Genomic DNA, 22199 nt, shown 5'->3' on the forward strand with positions numbered 1-22199 from the left:
AGAAAGCATGCCAATGCAGGCTCAGTTACCTGGTTTTGAGGGCACAGTTTACTCAGTTACGTTTGAAAATCTGGCCCACATTTTGCAATAAGGACACCCAAGACAGAATGAAAGAATCAAACATGACAAAAATCTGCAATGACTGCTGAGTCCCTAGCAAGGAATATATGATCTGGGCTCATTACACAGCCATCAAGTCAATCAGAGATGTGAGACAATTACCATCAGATTGTTGTTGACTCCCTTGCAGAAACTGGTCTTCAAACATGACCCTCCACTTGTGCGGAATGACCCAGACCCAAACATCTTGCAAAATAAAATAAACACAGGACCATCTGGTCTCTTCAGATCCACTGAAGATTTAGACTATAAGCAGTCCCATAGATCAGGTACAGTTTTGTCACTTAAGATTTTGTCACATGCTAAGCTGTTCCCTTTGATTTAAAAAATAAACTCCTTCTACGCTGCCACAGCTGTCAAGACAAAAATTTTAATGGTCACGTGAAATTGTCGCAACCCCTGCAGCATCAGTATTTTTGTTTCCAGTTGGAACTATAGGACTAGCAATGATGCTTACCAGACATATCTAATCTTAAGTGCTACTTTTTCTTTGTAAGCACAAAAAGTATGCTACTTATTCACAGCGCAGTTATAACCGGTCCAGTATAAACAGATCAAGTTCCAGCAGATTTTTCAGCCCTAGTGTCTGCTGTTTTCAGCCTTGCCCTGTAACCAGCTTATGAAAGTCTTCAAACACATGCAGACACGTTAAAAGTATTTCTGTATAACATAGCTGGACTTTATTCCCTCTCCTGCGCCAGTGAGGCCCATCACAGTCCCGGTCTCTCCCTGCTTACATACCCAAAGTTCCCTTCATCCTTGGGGCTCATATCACATGTAAACTGTGCCACTCTGGAACTGGTTGTTAAGCTAAAAGCTAATCACAATGTTTTCATAAAATCATAGGGTTGGAAGAGACCTCAGGAGGTCATCTAGTCCAATCCCCTGCTCAGAGCAGGACCAACACCAACTATATCAATGGACATCATTCAAGCCGATTGTCACAAAGCACATGGTTACTAATGGTGGGCACAGTTGTGACCTAAAGGCCTTGAACGGGGAGTAGAGATTTCCACCTCCTGTTGCATCAGGCCTACCATACTGCACTCTGGACAGCATGGCAGACGCTCCCTGTGGTGGGCTGGAGGCGGGCAAGGATGAAAATTTTGCCTGTGCATCATCTCTAACTTCAGCACAGTTTAACTTCTCTGCTTCTTTACTATTATTCACCCCCAGTATTGACAGAGGTGGACTAATCTTTTTTATTCAGACTCTCTCTATCATGGCAGGTAATTTGCTTGGCTTTGCCTTTGCCATACCTCATGAGCTGGGGTGGGCAGAGCAGACCCACATAGCATGTGCAATTGGCACAACTTTTACAAGCCAGCTGGCCAAGCCTGAGAGAGACACAGGGAGGGGCAAGTGACTTGCCTAAGGTCACCCAGCAGATCCATGGCAGAACCAAAACTAGAACGCAGGTCTCCCAAGTCCCAGCCCTGCACCTGCTCCCCTGTGCCAGGCTGCTTCCCACAAGTAGCTGCTTGGCTCACCAGTGAAATGCAATCCCCTCTGATGCAGAACACTACAGAACAGTTTTAGGACAGGAAATGAAGAAGGCAATATCCAATCTGAACTACAGGGGGAATTTAGGTAGGCCAAATGTAACTATCCACACTGGAACTTGGCCAGGATGTTGAGGGACCACACCTCTACCCTTGCATGGGATCTTCCATCAGCAACTTGGTTTTATATCTGAACTGAAAGACAGCACCTCACCCCCTAAGACATTAGTACAATACTGAGTCAGACAGACACTTAATCACCAACAGCAGTCCCTTGAGCACCCAAGGATTATTCCTGGAGGTCACCCAGCCAAGTACTACACAGGCTTATCCTTGTTTAGTTTATAGAGGCTGACAAGTGAACAGCCCAGCCCTGCTCCCAGGGACGTCAACAGCAAATCCCAAACTGATTTCAAAAGAAGCAGACCCTAAAACGGGGGTCCCTTCACTGAAATGCAGGCAGCTTGGGGTGGAACACCGCTGCTGTTAAACTGCGACATGACATACATTTTAGAAGAATATTAATAATAGAAGAAGAATATTGTATAGCTTTAAAATTGCAGGGGGGTTAAAAGCCAAGAATGGGATCACCTGAGCTGAAATTTGACTACAGTGCCAGGGCTAACACCTGTACAAACCATGCAACATGAATTGATCTATCCATTTATGTCATGTTCACTGAACTGAGAAGTACTCTCCATTCTTCTCTAGAAGGGATTTCCTAATTTAACCTCCAGAAGTGAAGAAATGATCCCCTCTAACCAGGGAGCAAAATTAAATTGGAGTTAATCATTAATCAGCAAAAATTGATAAAAGATAATATCCTAGTCACCCAATTCTAGGAAACAACCACCCTTAACTCAGTTTCCATCATGTACAGCAGTCACTTCCCCCCACATGCCTGATTGTTAATCTTCCCTTCACAGCTCATTTGAGAAGAGAAGGTAACATTTAGCAGTGGAAGGACAGGCTCATTGTACGGTGCAGCTGTGTTAAGTTATTGTATGAGAAGAATAAGGTGATGTTTTGTGCCTTTCTGGGACGAAGCATACTTAAGTAGATCTCTCATAAGAAAGAGAAGCTGTAATTGTAAAGCTCCCATCTGTTCAACTACATAATCTCAGCATCAGACTGAGAGACAGAGGGAAAAAAAATCTAAACACAGAAAGCTCCTTGCCAGCTGCAGGAAAACTTTAGGACTCAGATTAGGCCATGAAGGATCAATAAAGACCAGAGCAAGCCATCGACTTGCTGAATCTGTCCAGTCTCACTAGGTGGCACATACTTCTGCTTGTGTCTTTATCAGCCACCAGGAAAATGGCTCTGTGTCATGTTTTGAAACACTGCTGCGGATGTAATGATTATGGGTGGAGGCCATTTGGGAGCCAAGTGAGTTTGTATGAACAAAAGCTACAGCCCTAAATCTGGACTGTCCAGGGCTCTGTGGGATTTTCAGTTTCCTTCCTTGTCCTTACCCTGAAACAGCACTGAGAAAAAATCTGAAGCATAAAAAAAAACCCTTTTCATGCTTTAAACTGGTCAGTTCAGTATAAACATGTTGATATTATTCCTTCAAAAGGGGCCTTTGTGTGGTGCACTAGCCACCAGAAGAGTTTAAAGGGGGGGTTGCAACATATATTTCACCTCTTCATTATTTCTATTGATATTTATAAATGGGCAAGGGACTGAAGAACATAATCTCTAGGAAATATCCTGCTAACACTAGCCAGAATCAATAGGCAAGTCCCGCAGTCTCTCTCAACCATGAGTGGCAGTAACAATGCCACAATGAAGGGCAGCATCAAAAAACATCATCTCCAGACTCCCTCTTCCTGAGAACATCCCTGGTATCCCATCCAATCTCAAGCAACTGCATGAGAAAACAGCTGGGGCTTGCACTGGGTCCTGGAGGCCAGCAAACCCAGGTTCTAGCAGGCCACCATTTTTCCATCCATGCACAGCTATTTTTTAAAATTCAGCATCTTCAGGGAAACACATTAAGTATCACTCAGTGTCCAGTATCCCCAACATGGTTTTGTTTCTGTTCAGCATTTGCACTAAGCCTCTCTACACATTCTATCCCCCAGAGAGCTACTGTGTGTCTCCAGCGAGTTATGGGACAAGGAACAGATGCACTGACAACAGACTTTACGTTCTCCCATTGCACCCATTTCACCCACCCACCCCTCTCTGCCTTCACAAGCAGAGGAGACAACAAAACAGCAAATCCAGACTGTTGCCCAGTGCTGGCTCTGCAGCACACTCCCCCTCTGTCTTCGCTCACAGAAGTCTCCCTTGGAAGGGGTAGGAGGGTACAACCGCTCTTTATGGTGTAGATCCCTCAACTTAACCTTGCAGGGCCACCCCTGTGTGAGCTCACGCTAGCTGGCTCAGCATAAACACTGCGAGCCCCACTATGACCAGCAGCACCACTGCATATGGACGTCACTGGCACATGCTGGAGCTTGGAAGTGTTATAGAGACGCATGTCCTCTTCATGGATGGCCCAGACCTCCGAAGAATCTTGGGGATGCATGGGGTTTGGAGGCTGAACCTTTCCCTGGCCTCGAGGGCAGTGAAACTTTTCCCACTTCTAAAAAGACCAACCAGGTGGAACCTCAAGCAGTTCCCAGTCTCTTAAGTGGGAAATTTGGCCCATATCTTGCATAGGTTCCTCCAAAGAAGATAATTATAACTGTCCAAGACTAATACTAGGACAACCAGCCCAGCAATGCCCACCTACAGCGCCTACCACAATGGACTCCTGGGCTATGACTTGAGCTCCTAGGTGCTACCACAATACCAATCAATAATAACAATAGTAAGCACTTACCCTAGCTCTACAATAACAAATGGACTGAGAACACCTTCCATTTTTCCCTCTCACGGATATTAGGAAATTGAAAACACACTAGTCAGATAGGCAGTGGAGCCACACAGCATGAGGCATCTATGCCAGTCACTCAAGCACGGCTCTCATTGCCTCTGCTCAGAAACACAGAACACGCTAAAACAAAAACCACAAGGGAATCTTTTCTCTGTAGCAATCGCCATCCGGCAATCAAGCTTTACGTGGGGAAACAAAAGGCTATAGGAGTCTGTGATTGAATCACTGAGGCTCACAGCTTGTCCCTTTTGGTGAGTCCTTAAAATGTAAGGGTAGGATATAAGATGGCAGGAGAGGTGAGGAAAAACTTGAAAAAGAGGGGGGAGAAAGGGGCGGGAGGAGGTTGGTCCTTTATATTTGCCTGTGATAGATTGAAAAAAAGCCTAAAGGAGTTTTGTTGTCTGGTTTTTCACCTTAGAAATCTCAGGAATGCCAAGTCTCCCTACTGTTGTTGTTGGAGAACTTCTTGGAGGAATCAGAGATGTTTATTGGGGACTTTTCTCGGCCCTTCACTGAAGGCACAGGGGTGCCAATTCCTTACTGACATGGAGCTTCTCTCTCAATGGTTTAGTTAAATAAGTGTTAATAAAAAGAAACAGAAAAAAATCTTTTAAAAACTGTGAATAACAACAACAAAAATTCCCTTCCCTTCTCAGTTAATCAGGTTTCACTTTCTGCTATGTGATCCTAATAATTCCCCAGCCACCCACAGCATGTAAAAGACCTCAATTTCTAATGGTAAATACTAGCAAGATTTCAATTTATTTTCAAAAATCTTTCAGGCCTTTCTTTTATAATGAAGCACAACAAAGAAGTCGACCACCCAATTCCTCCCCCTCACACACATTTTTTAAAGTTCCCTGGACATTTTCATTAGCTGGAAGGCAGCATCAATGCTTCAGGCCCTAAGCAGCTGAGGAAAGAGAAAAGCCCTTTAGAGATGTATTTTGCTGTCATTTTAATTTTTGCTCCCTTCTGAGGGCAGTGCTGCTGGAGTCTGTCAGACGGCTGGGAGAGGAAGTTGACTGGCAAGACTCCACCAAAGTGGAGCTGCTAGGTCATTGGAACAATAAAAAAGCAAGAAAAAACATCCTGGCTGCAAAAGAGAGAGAGAGAAAAAAAGAGTAAAGCCCATAGCAGATCCCTGGGTGTGTACAGTACAGGTTGAATGGAGTGAACTAAGCCCTAAAACATCAGGACAATGTCACTGCTGACTTTTAGAAGCATACAAGTTAATTTATAGCACAGACTTTTCTGCAGTGCTCCAGTAAGTGTAAGGAAAGAGAAAAAAAACCCCAGTGGGTCTGGAAAGTTTCTAATCATTAGAAAACTTACACGGGGCTTGATGGAACAATATTTCCGAGGCAGCTAGCCTGCTGCTCGTACATAAAGATTAATTACTCTTTGAATGTTAAACAGAGTATCACACAGCTTGTTGCTCCATTAGACAGTTTGCAGCAGCCGTTTGCACTTATTTAAATGGAAAGGCACAGGAAAACTCTCCTTCAATAGGAACAGATTTCAGTAACAACACCAGAACCGACCCCAGGAGGCGTTGAGTGATCTGCAACTCACAGATTCAGGCTCTTAAATAGGAAAAGGTGTGTGGAGCTCAAAAGTTTCAAACTGAAACTCTAGGACAGTATGCATCCGTTGAAGTGAGCTGTAGCTCACGAAACCTTATGCTCAAATAAATTGGTTAGTCTCTAAGGTGCCACAAGTACTCCTTGTCTTTTTGCGAATACAGATTAACATGGCTGCTACTCTGAAATCTACGATAGTGAACCCTAAGGCCAGAAGGGAGCATTAGACCATCACATCTGACCTCCCCTATATCACAGGTCACTGAACTTCACCTAGGTTCCCCTGCTTTGAGCCCAATAACTTGTGTTTGACTAAAGCATACCTTGAATGAGAACCCCAAAACTTTGCTGCTTGAGGCCTGGTCCACATACAGATTTTGTACCAGTATAATTATTTCAGTTAGGGGTGTGATTTTTTTACCATATGGGAGAATAAACTATACCTGGTTAAGCACTTTTTTACTGGGCTAACAGCATCTCCAGCTTTTACTATACCAGTAGAGTTGAAGTGGCATAACTTTTTGTGTTGACAAGACTTGTGTTAAAAATATTCAGCCATATTTCGTCTGCAAAAACAACCCAAGCCCTTCAAATAATTAATACTTGACATTTCTGAAAGACCTTCCATCCCAGGATCTCACAGTGCTTTACAAACATGAATGATTTACCACATACTTCCCTCCCACCCCACCCCATCCACCCGGTAGGAAAGCACTGTTTTCCCCATTTTTACAAAAAAGAAGGTACAAAGAGGTCAAGTGACTTGACCAAAGCCACAGGGGAAGTAAGTGCAGAGCCAGAATTAGAACTCCGGAACATGGTCTGCACAAGGTCACCCAGGAAGTCACTGGCAGAACTAAGAGCACAACTTCAAGCCCCTGACGTCCAACCACAAAACCATCTTTTCTCTTCTTAACTCGACGTTGTACTCCTTGAGCAGATAAAACACCCATGGGACTTTTGTTTATGTTAGGAGTACAGGATCGGGCCCTGTGTGCCTCTCATCCCATCACTCCTTCCTCAAAAATGTTATTCCACTTCAAGACCTGCCCTCCAACAGTTCTTCGCTCTTTAAACCCATTCCTACCCAGCACCTTATTCTGGCCCACTCCCAAGCTGATTCGTCTTCGAAACCTGAAAAAGGGCAGCCCAGCACTTGCAAATGTTCCCTTTGGAGTGAATTTTTAAACACGTATTTACCGTTGTCTCATTGCTTTTTAATCCCATTGTGTAACAGGGATCACATTAACATGAAGCAGGTCTGCAGTAAAAAGCTTCTTTGGTGATCAGACACTGCTGATTTGCGTTGGCTGTTAATCAGCCTCATAAAAGTGTTTATCACTTCGCATGCAGCAACACAGAAAGCATTATCCCACTGATTGAGCAGTTTGCTGGGAGCTAATAATGCATCTCCAGCAAAAGACACCTCAACTGATTCCTCTCTGCATCTCTCCACATTGCTTCCAGACAGTAGCTGAGTTCCCATTGCACATCTCAGCGCTCTCTGGGATGCAGGACTGCAGCAATGCCACTAGTCTGACTTCTGTCCAGTCACATCCTTCCAATACATGGTCTGGGAACGGTGCAGTGCTTTGGTTTGAACTGTACTTGATCTGAACACCCTATCATTTGCTTCCCCCTAATGAGCCATCCTGCCATCTGGTGCATGAAAAGCCTAAGTACTAGAACGGCTTTTCCACTGCTAATCAAAGCATAACAAAGCCTTGTTTCAATTGAACGCAAAGACTCAGGATAGGGGAGGTGGATTACAGCGTACTAAAGATCCTGTGGGTTCTAACATCTGCAGCATTCATCCCCACAAAAGCCACAATTCAGTTTGGCTGGAGGACAGGAATGAGTTTACTGCAAATGAAACTATTGGACTCAAGCAGATCTGTGCTCTGCCAGGTCTCCTTCTACAACAAAGCTGTTCAGTGACTTCTTCCATGCATCACCACTGTGCCTGGAATCTCCTTGCTGACCCCATGTGCCATGGAATCTCACTCCCCTCCTTTAAATGCCTCCCATTTGCAGACCATGGCCACGGCAAAGCACTTAATCACGTGCTCAGCTTTAAGCATGTGAATAACCCCAATGGAATTACTCATGTTCTTAAGTGCTTTGCCGGATCAAGGCAGCAGTCAGGATCTTCCAGTACCAACCTTTACCCAGGTCTTCATTATGAACTGTGTCTACGAACTTCCAAGGTATCTTTTTTAAATCCAAAGTCAAACAAAAATTATTTTACCTCATTATATCTTTCAGTGTTGCAACCCTTGTTCTCCTAGTGTTTATCATCAAACCCTTGTTGTGTAAAGTCTCATTTAGAATGTAAGTTCCTCAGAAGAGGAATTTCATTTTCAGGTTCCAACACATAAATACAGCTTTGTCTTTTCTTAGAGTCACTAAAAAGGGATATAGTCCCCATGTCTAGAATCAGATGACTTTGCTCATATGGCTGTTCTCTGTTAGATCTGCAAAGTGATACACACAGCAGCCAAGAAAAACAAATCTTACTACATATTATGACACACACCACATACTCTTATGCATATTTATTAACTGTAAAGAAAATTAATAGTTATTAAGGCCGGAAGGGACCATTATGACCATCTAATGTGACTTCCTGTGTAATACAGGCCAAAGAACCTCACCCAATAATTTCTGGGTCAAGCCCATGACTTCTGTTTGAGCTATCACAGATCTTTTAGAAAGACACCCAGCCTTGATTTAAATACTTCAAGCGAGGGAGAATCCACCACCTCCCTGGGTAAGTTTTTCCAATGCTTAATACTCTCAGAGTTAAAAATGTGCACTTTACTTTTAGTCAATTTTTCTAGCTTCATCTTCTATCATTAGCTCTTATGCATTTTTCTGCCAGATTAAAGAGCAATATACCATCAGAAGCCTATTCCCCAGGGTGGTTACTTGTAGACTGTGATCAAATCACCTCTTTAATTTCTCTTAGATAAGCTACATTGATTGAACTTCTTACATCTCTGACTTTAAGGCAGGTTTTCCTGACCTTGAATCATTCTTCTCTCTCTTTTCTAAACCATTTCCAAATTTTCAACTTTTTAGAATGTTCAAAATCCCATCTTGGCTCCGCAAAAAACGTACTATATCCCATGAGAACAGCCAGTATGATTCTGATTCTACATAGCATCCACATTGTTTGTAGGGTGTGTAATAGAAATTAAACTAGAACATTCAAAACTCTGCTTCCGCTTGAACTGGTTTCATCACTTCCTGTTCTATGCACAGAAGTGGGAATTCAGGTCAGAGTGAGAAAGTGTCTGTCAGGTTGGAGGCCGCAACACTACAATTTTTGTCCATAACAACACAAACATGCCACTATTGGACAGAAATTGCTGGCTTGGCTTGGGGGAACTGGCTTAGAGTTGCAGCAATGCTAAAATAGGGAGCTGAATTGTGTAATGGATGCTTGCATACTGCCTGTCCCACACTATACCCAGCTCATTCTCTTATTTTCATGAATCTGCAGCCCTGTGCTGCCTTATGGATGAGAGGGAAAACTCAGGTCAATGGTCATTGTGGTCAAAGTTACTGCAACACTTTTCAAAAGAGGAAGAGTTTCAAAGCCAGGGTTCAGGCCAGATTCCAAATGGGATAACCACATTCTGCTTCTGAAAATCTACCCAGTCTTTGAGTTGGGCTTAGTATAGAGCTGAGCAAATGTTGAACTTTAAAAAGGAAAAACCCAGGCATTTGGCAGGAATGATAACATAATATAAATAATAGAAAGTGACATCAAACACTTGCTTAGGAAAATAATATACTGTAAATTCTCATCACAATAACTGAAGTTTTTCAACGAGAGGTTGTGTCACCCCACAAGGGAATCAACGCCTTCCTCTCCCTGGCTGCAAAGCCCACTTTTCACCCCAGCTGTCCTGCCTTTGTCTCTCTCTCGCTTGCAAAGCTCCTTTGCGTCAACGCTACAGTGACCACACTCTTTCCAGCAGGTCCACCCATAAGTGACAGCTCCTCACCTGGAGGGCCACACCAGTTCCACAGGTGCCTAAACTTATTCCCTTTGTCGGTGTCCCATTGGTCAGCCTCACGGGTCATACGGTCTATGTCCCTCATGGCTGGCTCCTTGCACACTGCCCTTCGAAGTCCACCCACCTCTCCCTAGCAAATCTCCCTTTCACCCCAGCGCTGCCTCTTTCACCTCCTTCTTCTCTAATCGCCTTCTAACTGCCTCCATCAGGCAGATTCTGAGCCCCGTCCCAGCTCAAGCTGCCCTCTCATTAGTGGTATCTCTCCCCAGGACAGCATCCTGGGTGCTGCATCACAGCTGTCAGCCCTAACATTACCCCTCTTGGTCAAAACTGCAGCGGGTGATACTGCCAGAGCTACTACACCTGTTCAACCGAGACGAAATGCTTCGGTCAGGCTGCATGCTGGGTTTTAACATTTTTTGAAACAATACAAAAATAAAATAAAAATAAATAAAATAATGTTTTTGGCCAAGAAAATGTTGCCCTGCTCTGACTTAGTACTCAACCATCACTCACTGTCCTGCAGTGCGGTGCGCTTATGTTTTAAGATATTTTGCCATATTTCAGCCCAGCGGCGGCTACATTTCAGTGGTGGGCTATGATATTCAGCCCTCTAGGACTCCTGCTCACTGGCCAGCCATGGGGCTACTGGAAACCAATCGCCCTCAGAGTGGGACTGATAGCAACTAGCTAAGCCTTACCCCACAAGCCCTGCCTAGGAAACGAACTATTCATGACTGGTATGCTATTATAGCACCAGCGATGTCTCACTGACCCTCCCACAGCTGAGCTATCCAACTTCCCAGCAACAGAAGATGGGATTTGGGAGGAGATCGGAGAAAAATGCAAATGAGTAGATAAGCCGCTTAAGGAGAAATTAATCCCTAGGACAGATAAGGCCCCCATCCCCCTGCTCCTGGAAAAGGATGATGATCTAAACTGCACTTCCTAGATGAAGCTATAACCATCTGCCGCAGGAAGTAGTGATGGCAGTGCTGAGGGGGACACTGGAGGGTGTATCCCTTCCAAAGGTTGAGTTAGTTCCTCTCTCCTCCTACCAGGCATGGGAAGAAACTCTGACTAATAATCGCTTGATGTAATGAGCAGCTTTCAATGTGCAGCTAATGCTAGGCCATCTGTGTGATTAGCATGTACACAAATACATACACAGATAATTACACACAGCTCCTTTGTGAGCATTAGGGATGGGGACAGGGGATAGGTATTTGTGTCTACAGTTTTCACTGGCTTTTTTAAATGCCTCAGGGAGGCTCAAAACTGTGTGCCTTCTCCAGGCTCTCTGATCATTTCTCCCTAGGGACTAATTCTGCAGCGAAGAGGATATCCAGAAGAGATTCTCCCTTATGAACTATGGTTCCCAGCCTTTCCCTTAGAGTTCAGCTTCACATCTGCATCATGCCGCCAATGCAGACAAGCCTAGGACAATGGAGAATGGCAGGACAGCGCTGTAAATCTCATTAGTGTCAGTCAAGGTGGACACAGAGAGAGAGTCAGATAAGAAAGATGGAGAGATCTTTGGCAGGGTTTACACCCACTTTGCATAGGTCTGAATGGCTGCATCAGGAACAATGGAGAATCAGGCCCAGTATCTGCTTGAAATCTGTTCAAGCCACAGCCCTGGACATCCACCCACAGTGCACAGACAAGCCCCAGCTCAAAGTGATTGCTCTGGTATTCTCTCGGAATCAAGTGACAAACAAGTTCAGGCTTTAATCCAGCATGTGACCTGACTTCATCCATTGTGGTTTCTTGTGGAGATATGAACACTGGCCGCATTACTAATCCTCGGGGCTGAATTCCAAAGATCTTTTATATTAAAAAATAGGACATTCTGGCAGACTGTATTTTATGAAATGTATCTCAATACAAGTCAACAGGCATGCAATTATAGCCATTCCAGTTCTTTCATTCCAGTACAGAATTTTCCTCCTTTATATTGATCCCTTCATGTGTCCACATTTGCTTTTTCTGTGTCCCCCACATATGACTGTCTTCATGATTATTCTGAGCTCTGATCATGTTACCACTCTAGGAAACTGATTTTCAAAGAGCCTTTATTTCCTGGGTCGTCTGCCAGTCTAATACTAGACCACCAGCCTGCATTTGATAAACGAGCCGATAATATCCTAAAGAGAATTGAAATTTAGTGTTTAGCCCTGTAACCGAATCCGAATCAAATGATGAATGTTCAGATGCCTGAAGCTATTCAGGGGCATTTTTATAAGGTCTTTTAAAACTTGTGCCAAGGGTAAGAAGCCTTTTGAAGAGGTCTTTGTGAATTACAGCTGCTGAAACACTTCTCTTTGTCCTTGTAGACATGGATGCAATTATGCCCAGTTCCAAAATACAAGATAAGTGATAAATTACAAGAGCCGCATTATGCCTCACGATCAAGGTCATCCATTCGAATTCATGAGCAAAGCAGGTAACGTGCAGTTTGATGGTTTGCTGATGTGCCTTTCATGCATGTGCGTTTACAACTTAGCCGTTGGAAATGACTTTAATATGACAATGCTGTTTGCCTCATTTAAGCATAATTTCATGTGGTTTTGGCAGCCATCTTACCTTGACCTGTGAGCTTATCAGATCTCACAATCTAAGCAGGGTCCGACCTGGTCAATGTTTTTGGAGATCTCCAAAAAATCATTCAGATACACCAGAAAGTCATGTTAGTAGGTGCTGCCCTTCCCTCCAAGGCAGTACCAATGCCCAATATGGGGCTAGGGTAGCATGGGCCTGTGCTACTACAGAAGGTATCTTTTGCATAGCACTGAGATCCTGGGGCAGATCTGACCTTGTGTGAATTGTCATAGCTCAACTGAAGACAATGGAGCTCTAACATAGTCCACCAGCTTACGATCCAGCCCTGAGCCTTTAAAAGATTTCCCACAACAGTAAGTCTGTGAACGCCAGTATCCTTACAAACGTGCTGTGGCTAACGGTATTCTGTAGAGCTGAATCCCTCTTCTGATTTCAGCTGGAGAAATGCCTTTAACTTTCTCCTCAAACAACTCTTCTGGCATGTGGCAAATACAGAGTGGCTGCCACTCTCCACCCCAGAAGTGGCTGCATGTCAGTGGCCGGGTAAGTGAAGACTCAGGCTGTTTGGGATCCCTTACGTTGAAAGGCATCCCATAAATCTGAGCCGATATGATTTAGCCCATCTTGAATGAGACAGAATTGCTGATAGAGAGGGTCCTAAATGCTCACCCAACACTGATGACTATAAGGAATGCAGGGTATCTATGTAACAAATGTTGTTATGTTTTATGAAACGTTCATGGTTACAGACAGCAGGAAAGATGGTACTTGGAACAATTCATACATTATACAATAAAGTAGCTTGGATCACTAATGATGTAAGCAAGGTTATGGAAACAAAGTTGTTAAAACTACTGAGAAAATTAAAACAAACCAAAATATATAATGAAAGAAACAAGACAGGGAACATCTTTGTTACCGTCTATAAAAGGGAAACAGGCACTAATAAATCAGCTGATGCAGAGGCCTAGGTGTATGACTCTTCACTACAATGCCAAAGGCCTGGCTTCAAAGCCCTCGTGACAGAAGTGAAAATTATCTATAGCCCATGTTGTGCAAGAGGTCAAACAAATGATTGTTTTAATGGCTCCCTCTGCCTTTAAAATCTCTGAAGTCATAGCTCAGTGCAAAAAGGAGAAACGTAAAACAACCTAATTGTCAATGATAATAATGACGGGGACATTTGACCTTATATCCTAGGAATCTGCATTAAAAACCAAACAACGCACCTGCCCTAAAAGAGTTTTTACTTTACTTAGGGATAGACCATTACACGGTTTTTCTCTTTGCTCCCCAATATTTTGTGATCTCCTTGGCAGTTCAGTAGATTTGGTTTAACAGCAATGTTACAGAAATGCAGGCAACAGCTATGTTCACAGCTTGAAGAAACTGAAGTTTGCAAAGCTTCCTCTCCTCGAGGGAGCTGCATTTTTCTAAGATTATATTATTACTTGGGCTGGCCACTCAGCAACTCAGCATCATTTCCCTTTTGGGTGGGAAAGTTGTCTCCTCATCCTCTGACTCGAATTATGATTTCAGCCTGAAAGGATAAATGTAAACTCTCTGCATAATCGAAGTACAATAAGAAAGCAGTGTCTCGTGAAGCAGAAGCAGGATGTTACGATATGTATGGCCTGTGATGCCTTAAAATATAGACATACATCTGTACACATACCTATTACATCTACACAAAGAGAGGGAAACCTGGCTGGCTATTATAGAACAATTTCCCACAAATATGCACTTGAACTGTCAATACGTTCACTTAGACTGGGTTTGTGCCCCTCTTACATCTGCTCCCCATGAGCATTCTTGCCAACGAGTTTACTAACGTTCATGGAAATAGCGCATTTGAAGTGACAATTGCAAGATGGCCATGAAGAGAGCATTTTGAACATGTAATAATAATAATAATAATACCTAGCTCCTACATAGCATTCTTCCTCAGTAGATTTCAAAGCACCTAACCAAGGAGGTTAGTAATTGTGAGTATTCCCACAAGAAATTGGAGTCTATCTCGTCAATCAGCCAATCAGGAAAGAGAAAACACACCATAGGACCTACATGTCAAATTAAATATAAATAACAGAGCCCCCATTCGGGATATCAAATGCTTACAACAACAAGCTGCTTGCAAACAATTTGCAGGCTATGAATTACTCTCATCTGGTGACTAGTTCTGAATAAAGACATCAGTTTGCAGAATCCTCAGGTAAATCAGAATCCTCTGGTTAAGTTGCCTTTAAGGCTTCTTTGCTCCGCCAGAGAGTACAACGCAGCCTTAGCAGGTGCCAGGAACCAGTCCCGTGCCTTTTCACAGAAACTCAATGTGGGCTATGGGGTGAGTGGATTAATAAGATTTGAATTAACAAGGTGCTACGGTAGGTAGGGGTGGGTGTGGGGGGGTGAGTGGGGATGTTACGGTAGGTAGGGGGAATGGGTGTGTGTGTATGCAGGTAGAAAGATACCTTACTTCAAATGGGAGCGGGGGAAGACCTTGTGAGCGTCCAAAATGCCACCTTAACACACACACCCTCCCAAGAAAACACGAGAATTATTTTGGGGAAGTTCTATAGCCTGTCTTATACGGGAGGTCAGACTAGGAGGCCACAATGGGCCCTTCTGGCCTGGGAATCTATGAATCTACGTAACATCATTACCCTCACTCTAAGAAAACAAAACAGAAATCCCTGAGCATTTTAGAACTTTCTGCTGCCCACTCAGATTAAAATACAGCAAGCCTGGGCTTTTCAAAAGGACTTAGCACTGTGCGTTGGGAGCAGAGTTAGGTCAGCGCTGTGCCTTTTTGAAAATCCCGGAGTGAGTGCTCATTTGGCAAGTTCCACTTTTACGTCAAAATTGTGAAAAGGAAAAGTGGAGAAAGTTGAAATGCTCTGGGGCAGACAGGATGGAGGCTGCTTTGCCATCCAACACTCTGGCTTACACACCCCCACAAGCTGTTTTATTTAGCCTCAGTTTTGAAATCTATATACTTAACTTGGCGAGAATGCTTGCAATTCTGGCAGTCTGGCCTTTAAGCAGGGCTCTTGCTGGGATTTCAGAGAAGTTGGAGAACAGGAAAATTTGCAGCTTCTTAGAAGGAAAATAATAGAAAGCCCAGGAATAGCTTTTCCAGGGTACAGGCACATTATTGCTGCACAGGTGGGTTTTTTTGTTTAAAAGAGCAGTCTGGGGTTTTTTAATGGTGCTTTTATTATATTTCACTCATGTTTTTACTACATTATGAAAGTGCCCCCCCCAAGTGTGAGCGTTTAATAAATAAAATTATTATTGTCAAGTGAAGTACTGTTAAAGCCTCAGTTCTTCAGCCTTTACATACTCATATGATCAATGGTCCTGAACACAACTTTCAGGTCTCTCATGCCATTAAGACTTCAAGTTTTATTCACAGACTTTAAGGCCAAAAGGGACTTTTACAATCTGACTTCCTGCGTCACACAGGCTGAAGAGCCTACCGCTTACCAGTAGAATCTGCCAACTAACTTTAGCCTTCCAAGGAAACAGCTAATGCTCACACACAATTGACTGGACATTTTGTTTATACTTTCAAATACATGGTGACTCACAATGGGTCAGAACTAGGGGCCACCAATAGAGCTGGGCAGGAAATGGTTTTTGAGATTTCCAAAATTTTCCCATTCCGCTTTGGGACAACACCAAGACCTTTCAAAGTTTTTCTGAAAAAAACTGAAGAGAGAGAGACCCACCCCAGGACAACCAATACCCTGGTGGTTAGTGCACTCATCTGGGATGTGGGTCTCCAGAGACTTGAACCTGGGGCTATTGGCTATTCTAGGTAGAGTCTCTCTCTATTGTTTTAAGCAGAAATCCATCCAGGCCTTGGGAAACCCTTTCCCGATGAATGTTTCACTGAAACTTGTATAGTCTCACCAAAAAAACAACAACAAAAAAACCCACAATTTAGAAGATTTGGCATTTTCTGAGGAAAAACCGGTTCGTCAAAAAATTCTTGACCTGCTCTATCTACCATTGTTTTCCAGTGATGTAAAGAAATCTCTTTCCAAGAATGACTTGAAATATCACAGTTCTGAAGAAGCAGTCTGAAAATGTAAGACTTCTGCCCATCAGAACCACAACCTCTGAACAACTCCTTTTCAAGTTGTACGCTGAAACCACTTAAAACAAAAGTCATTTCACGCAAAACGATTTTCTGCTGCACCTCAGGAAAAACAAGTCCGTTTCTACCAGTCAGTTTCAAGATGAAACTTGCACTTGCTTCATTTATGGTAGGCACAAAAGCTCTGTAGCAAAGACTCCTATGATCTCACACACCCAAAGGGAACTCTATGGGAGATTAGGCCTGAATTCGACACAGACTGTGCCATCACACATAAAGTGAACTCCCATCTTCTCACAGTACAATTTAATTTTACAAGATGCCACTCAAGTAACTGTCCCACGATACACATCAGGGACAACAGTGGAAGTGTTACAACAAGAAAATCTGAGGACAAGAAAGTTAAGGCCCTGACTCTGCTTAAGGCTATAGGATTCATGAAACTTGGGTTTTAGGACCAGTTTAGCCACAGAATTCCACAAATGACTTAATCACTCTGTGCCTCACTGCCTCGCTGGTTAAACAGGAGTGGTGTTATCAAGATCCATTAATTTTGTGAGGTGTCCAGTTGTTACAACAAGGAGTGCAATAGACAAGGAAGGTAGAGGATGGTACCAGCAAGTGCCAGGGTACAAACTGCCTGAGATCTTAAGCAGCATTGGAGAGCTGGGGTTTAAGTTCTAGATTTAAACGATGGATCCCAGAGGATGGGGGAAAGAAACAAACTGTTCCAGACACTGAGGATGATGGGCAAAAATACCATAGTCATCCTTATCTGATCAGTACTGTTAACTCTTTTGATACTTACGTAAATCACATTCACAGAGGAACTCACCCAGGGCATGTTACAATGGCAGGAGTATGTCACTTGGACATTTCTCCTAATCCAGCATCAATTAATGCACTGTGAGAATAAACCTTTCCTATTGTTTTTCCAGCCACAAGAAAAATTGCAGCTCATTACATTACCTGTTTTAAACTAAAGCAGTGGTTACTGAGTGGCTGGGATGATCTTAGGAAGCATGCTGGACTGCTGGGCTTGTGTGAGACCTGTGATGGCTCTAATAGTTTGCAATGCAAGACTGAAACCATCAGAAATAGCTTCTGTAATAGCACTTATAATAAAGTATCTCATCTCACATTCATGATCTGCTTATTGCAATAACCCAGCATATGACAGTTTCATTCCATATTAATATAGATGTCATAGTCACTGTGAGTCTGGATTACAAACGATTGCATTTCATCATTCATTAATCTGCCATTAAAATAAATGGTTACTGCTTATGGTGCCTGATTCAAAACCCACTTAAGTCAATGGAAAGACACCCATTAACTTCAGTGGACTTTCCATCAGACCCTTAATGCCTGTAAGGATCTGGGAACTGAGTAGCTCTCTCTCCCCTTCTCTTTTGTTCCCCTGAAGGAGCAAAGCTAAATCCATATAACTTCAGGGACTACAAATCTGCAGCACAAAAAATAAATTAATTTACATTTTGCATAAGGATGAGTAGGGAAGGGGGCAAGACAACAAAGTATGTTCGTGCACAGGTCTTCCAGGTACAGTTCAGAGACACGGTGCTTGATGCACCATTGCTCTGCACCTTAAGCAGTCATTTACACCAGTGCAAAGTGGGTGCGATCAGAACGGCAGTGTTTTATGTCCACTTTGCACTGATGTAAATGATTAGATAAGGTGCAGGCAACAGAGAATCGGGCTCAAGGACTGGAGGGAATCATGTGATCAATACTAACTATTGAGTAGGAGGGAGATTTGAAGCCAGCTTGAGGACATAAGCCCCCTCCCAAACCCATCTTCCTCCTCCCCAACCCTCCTAAACTTGCCGCTTCTACCAGAACGCTTCAGAGATGGGAGCGGAGGAGAGTCAATATTACACAGTTACTTCTAATGCTCATAATGTGCATTACTAAAGAAATGCAAGGCAACAACTGGCATGGAAAAGATGACGGAGGAAGGAAGGAAGGAAAGACAACACAGACATGGAAAGGAGGAATCTACTTATTTAGGCATTTGCACGGCTCCCATCATCACCATGCTATCCGAGTGCCTCACGTACCATGGCCACATAAGAGGGACAGCAGAGAAGAAAGGGGAAAAGACAGAAGGGGAAAGATTTGCTTGACTAAGGACCCTTGTCTAGATAGGAAACTTGTAGAGGCCCAGTGCTAGCCTTTATCATCATCGTTTGTATTATGGTAGCACCTAGAGGCCACAGCCCAGATCAAAGACCCATTGTACAAATACAAAGAGCAAGTGGCAGTCCCTGCCCTAAAGATTTTACAAATCAAAGTAGACACAACAGACACATATGAAAAGGGAAGTATTATTATCCCCATTTTACAGGTGAGGAAGTGGAACAGAGAAATAAAATGATTTGCCAGTGGACATAAAGAAGTCTGTGGCACAGTTAGGAACTGAACCCCAATCTCCCAAGTCCCAGTTCAATGCCCTACCCACAGGCTGGCCACTTCCTTTCAGGCACACCCCCTCATGCTATGATATTAAGATAAAACAACTGCCAATAGAAAATGCATAGCAGAGAGATTAGGTGGTCCCATAATTCCAGCTATTGCTCAAACCATTTGTCCGGTTTCTCAGCACGACTGCTTTTTCTGAACACATCTGTACCCGGATTCAGTTTCTATTTTACACAACAAGCAAAAAGGATTTGGCCTAGTCCTAATGTATTCACATCACAAAATGATTGCACAGTTTGGGCACAAACAGCCTACTGAAGGGAATAGAGGTGAAGTTGAAAGTCAAGACTGAGGTGCCCTGGCAGAGGTGTAGAGAGCAGCTTAGATAGGGCCTGCCTCTGTTATGCCTAGTTTGAACCATCTCTGTCAGCTGCTCACTTTCACAGGCATTAATTTGTAAGATTCAGTTTCACTGCAGAGCTCCTCTCTGCTGATACCATCTACTTATCTAACTCTGCTGAGAAAGAACCTTTTTCATTCTGACTTCAAAGAGAGTCAGACCACAAGCTGCCAAGATGCAATCTTCGTTTCCATGTAGCGACAGAGTGATGAGTTTACAAGAAATGCTTGTGGAAGGGTAGGCAGGATAAACAAAAGCTAACTTTTCAAGTGTCTGTAGCTCAAACCCCAAATGATTCAGTAGACCACATCAGCCTACAGCTATAATACAGAATCATTATCTTGACTGACAGGCACAGAACCTTACCTAACATCTAGTTGTCAGGACACAATGCAATTTATTATGTAGTTTACCATGGTTTCCAAAAGCCACCATGCTCACAGCCTTCCTAATTCCTCCTAGGTTAAGATGGACATAATTCATGGTCTACTACAGCATGGTAAATTCTGTGGAGAATGGCTCTCAGTGAAATGCCTGAGCAGTCACTCACAATAAGCCAAATTTATTTTAGAGCTCTTGGGCAGATTGTTTTAGTTTTTCAAACTTTAATGATTGAAATGCATTCCTCTCTCAACTCAGGAGTCGTCAGAGTCATGAAAAGATGCTGGACTGCTATCTGAGCTTAAATTATATATTTTTCTACCCATCTAGGAATTTACATGACCCTCATCATTTAAATCTGAGCACCTGATGATCATTAATGGATTTTATCTCTGTCCGGTGGGGAAGTATTGCCCCTATTTTACAGATAGGGAATTGATGCACAGAATAGGTTAAACGACTATCCAAAGGAAACATAGAGACTTCTGTGGCTGAAAATGCAATAGAACTGAGGCCTCTTAAATGGAGGCCAGTGCCCTATCTGCTGGGCTAGCCTTCCTCCCTTGTTATGCAAGCATTATTGAACATAGTTCTTTATAGAGCTTTATTTGATCCACCCAGTTATAAACTTTCTCTTATATGTGTACATTTGATAAAAGGCACCTTCTGGATATGTTAAGAAAATCAAAATAGTTTTTCAAAGTAGTTTTAACCATATGTTCTGAAATTGTAGCTCTATAAATAAAGTACATCTCTAAATAGCACACTAAATAGTTCTCTCCACAGCAGAAATTACTGGGTGAAATTCTATGGCCAGTGTGACCACGAGGTCAGTAATCATAGTGGTGGTCCCTTCTGGCTTTAAAACCACTGAAGCTATATTTATCACATGCTAGATTTCTTTACACTGTACATAGAAATCCAGTGCCATCTTTTCAAACTTATTAATCACCCTTAGAGTTACGTGTTCAAGTTGGAAAACAGGGAAGTCATGCTGTTTAAAATTATATCCACTTTCCCTATAAAAAATTTGCCCTGTGCGCCAGCCTGTGTAATGACTACCCAAGATATTTATAAAGCACCAATCTAGGCACTGACCAGTGGATACCTGTGTATAGTGTATATCTGACAGATGACTAATAAGAAGAGGATTTTACAGTCCATTGTGACTAGCTTCCCATTCTTCACAGCAGAAGTGCAGCAAAGAAAGAAAGAAATTGTTACAGTTCTAAAAAATCCCCTACATCTGGATCTGATAGGCCAGTAATCAATGTGAAGCAGGATATGGGGAAATCTGAATGAAGAAAACATCTGGGTGGTATACAGAAGAATTCTCACTGCACCTGCTGATTTCCTGCCCTGGAAGCATTGTGTAACACCTGGTAAAATATGCACCTTTGGAATGCAAACAAACAAATTGGTTAGTCTCTAAGGTGCCACAAGTACTCCTTTTCTTTTTGCAAATACAGACTAACACGGCTGCTACTCTGAAACCAACGGCCATTCTAAGAGTCGGCTATTGAACTAAGGACCATCCTGGAGCTTATCCACTTCCTACTGAAGTTCTGCTAGCCTTGTCATTTTCATTTCCACGTTGTTTTTAAAAAGCAGGAGGTAGAATCTTTTAAAGTTAATTCAGTTAGTATAGTGGAAATTTACAATCTGAAATATGTAAATGAAGGAATCTGAATGAATTTTATTGTATTCTTTGCACAAGCCTTCATCTGCTCAAACCCTCCTTTTCTACACTAGTATACAACTGTGCAATGTTCAAGTGATTTCAAGGGACCCAATAATTTATAATTACCAAAGCAAGTGAATCTGTGCTTATAATATTTCTTTACAGTTCAGTTTGATATTTTGTCACAGGCTTCTGTAGTCTGTACTTAAAAGTATAGAGGCATCATACTCTGTTTAACTTAATCATCTTTTAAACCCAGTGGTATTTCTTTTCATATTCTATTCTCTCCCAACAATGTAGCATTTAAACTTTTGAAACTCTAAACTACATCTGAGATTTTACAGAACAGCCAGGAATGTAAATTTTAATTCCATATGTATTAACTAACAGGAGACCATTTATTTTCTTTTTTACAACAGCACTTGTTTTGCATTTTAATAAAACGTTGCCACAAAAAACAGCCTGAGGAGGATTGCAAATTAAATGTAAAACCTGAAGAGGAGAAATAGTCCAAAATTTT

At 42.7% G+C, this 22199-nt stretch overlaps 1 protein-coding gene across 9 annotated transcripts in view; it reads right to left on the minus strand.

Moving 5' to 3' along the window:
• The window catches only part of HEG1 (heart development protein with EGF like domains 1), a 93755-nt gene that overhangs the window by 69789 nt on the left and 1767 nt on the right, over positions 1 to 22199 (minus strand). The window lies entirely within an intron of this gene.

This window comes from Lepidochelys kempii, chromosome 11 (assembly GCF_965140265.1).
Source record: "Lepidochelys kempii isolate rLepKem1 chromosome 11, rLepKem1.hap2, whole genome shotgun sequence".
NCBI classification, from domain to species: domain Eukaryota; kingdom Metazoa; phylum Chordata; order Testudines; family Cheloniidae; genus Lepidochelys; species Lepidochelys kempii.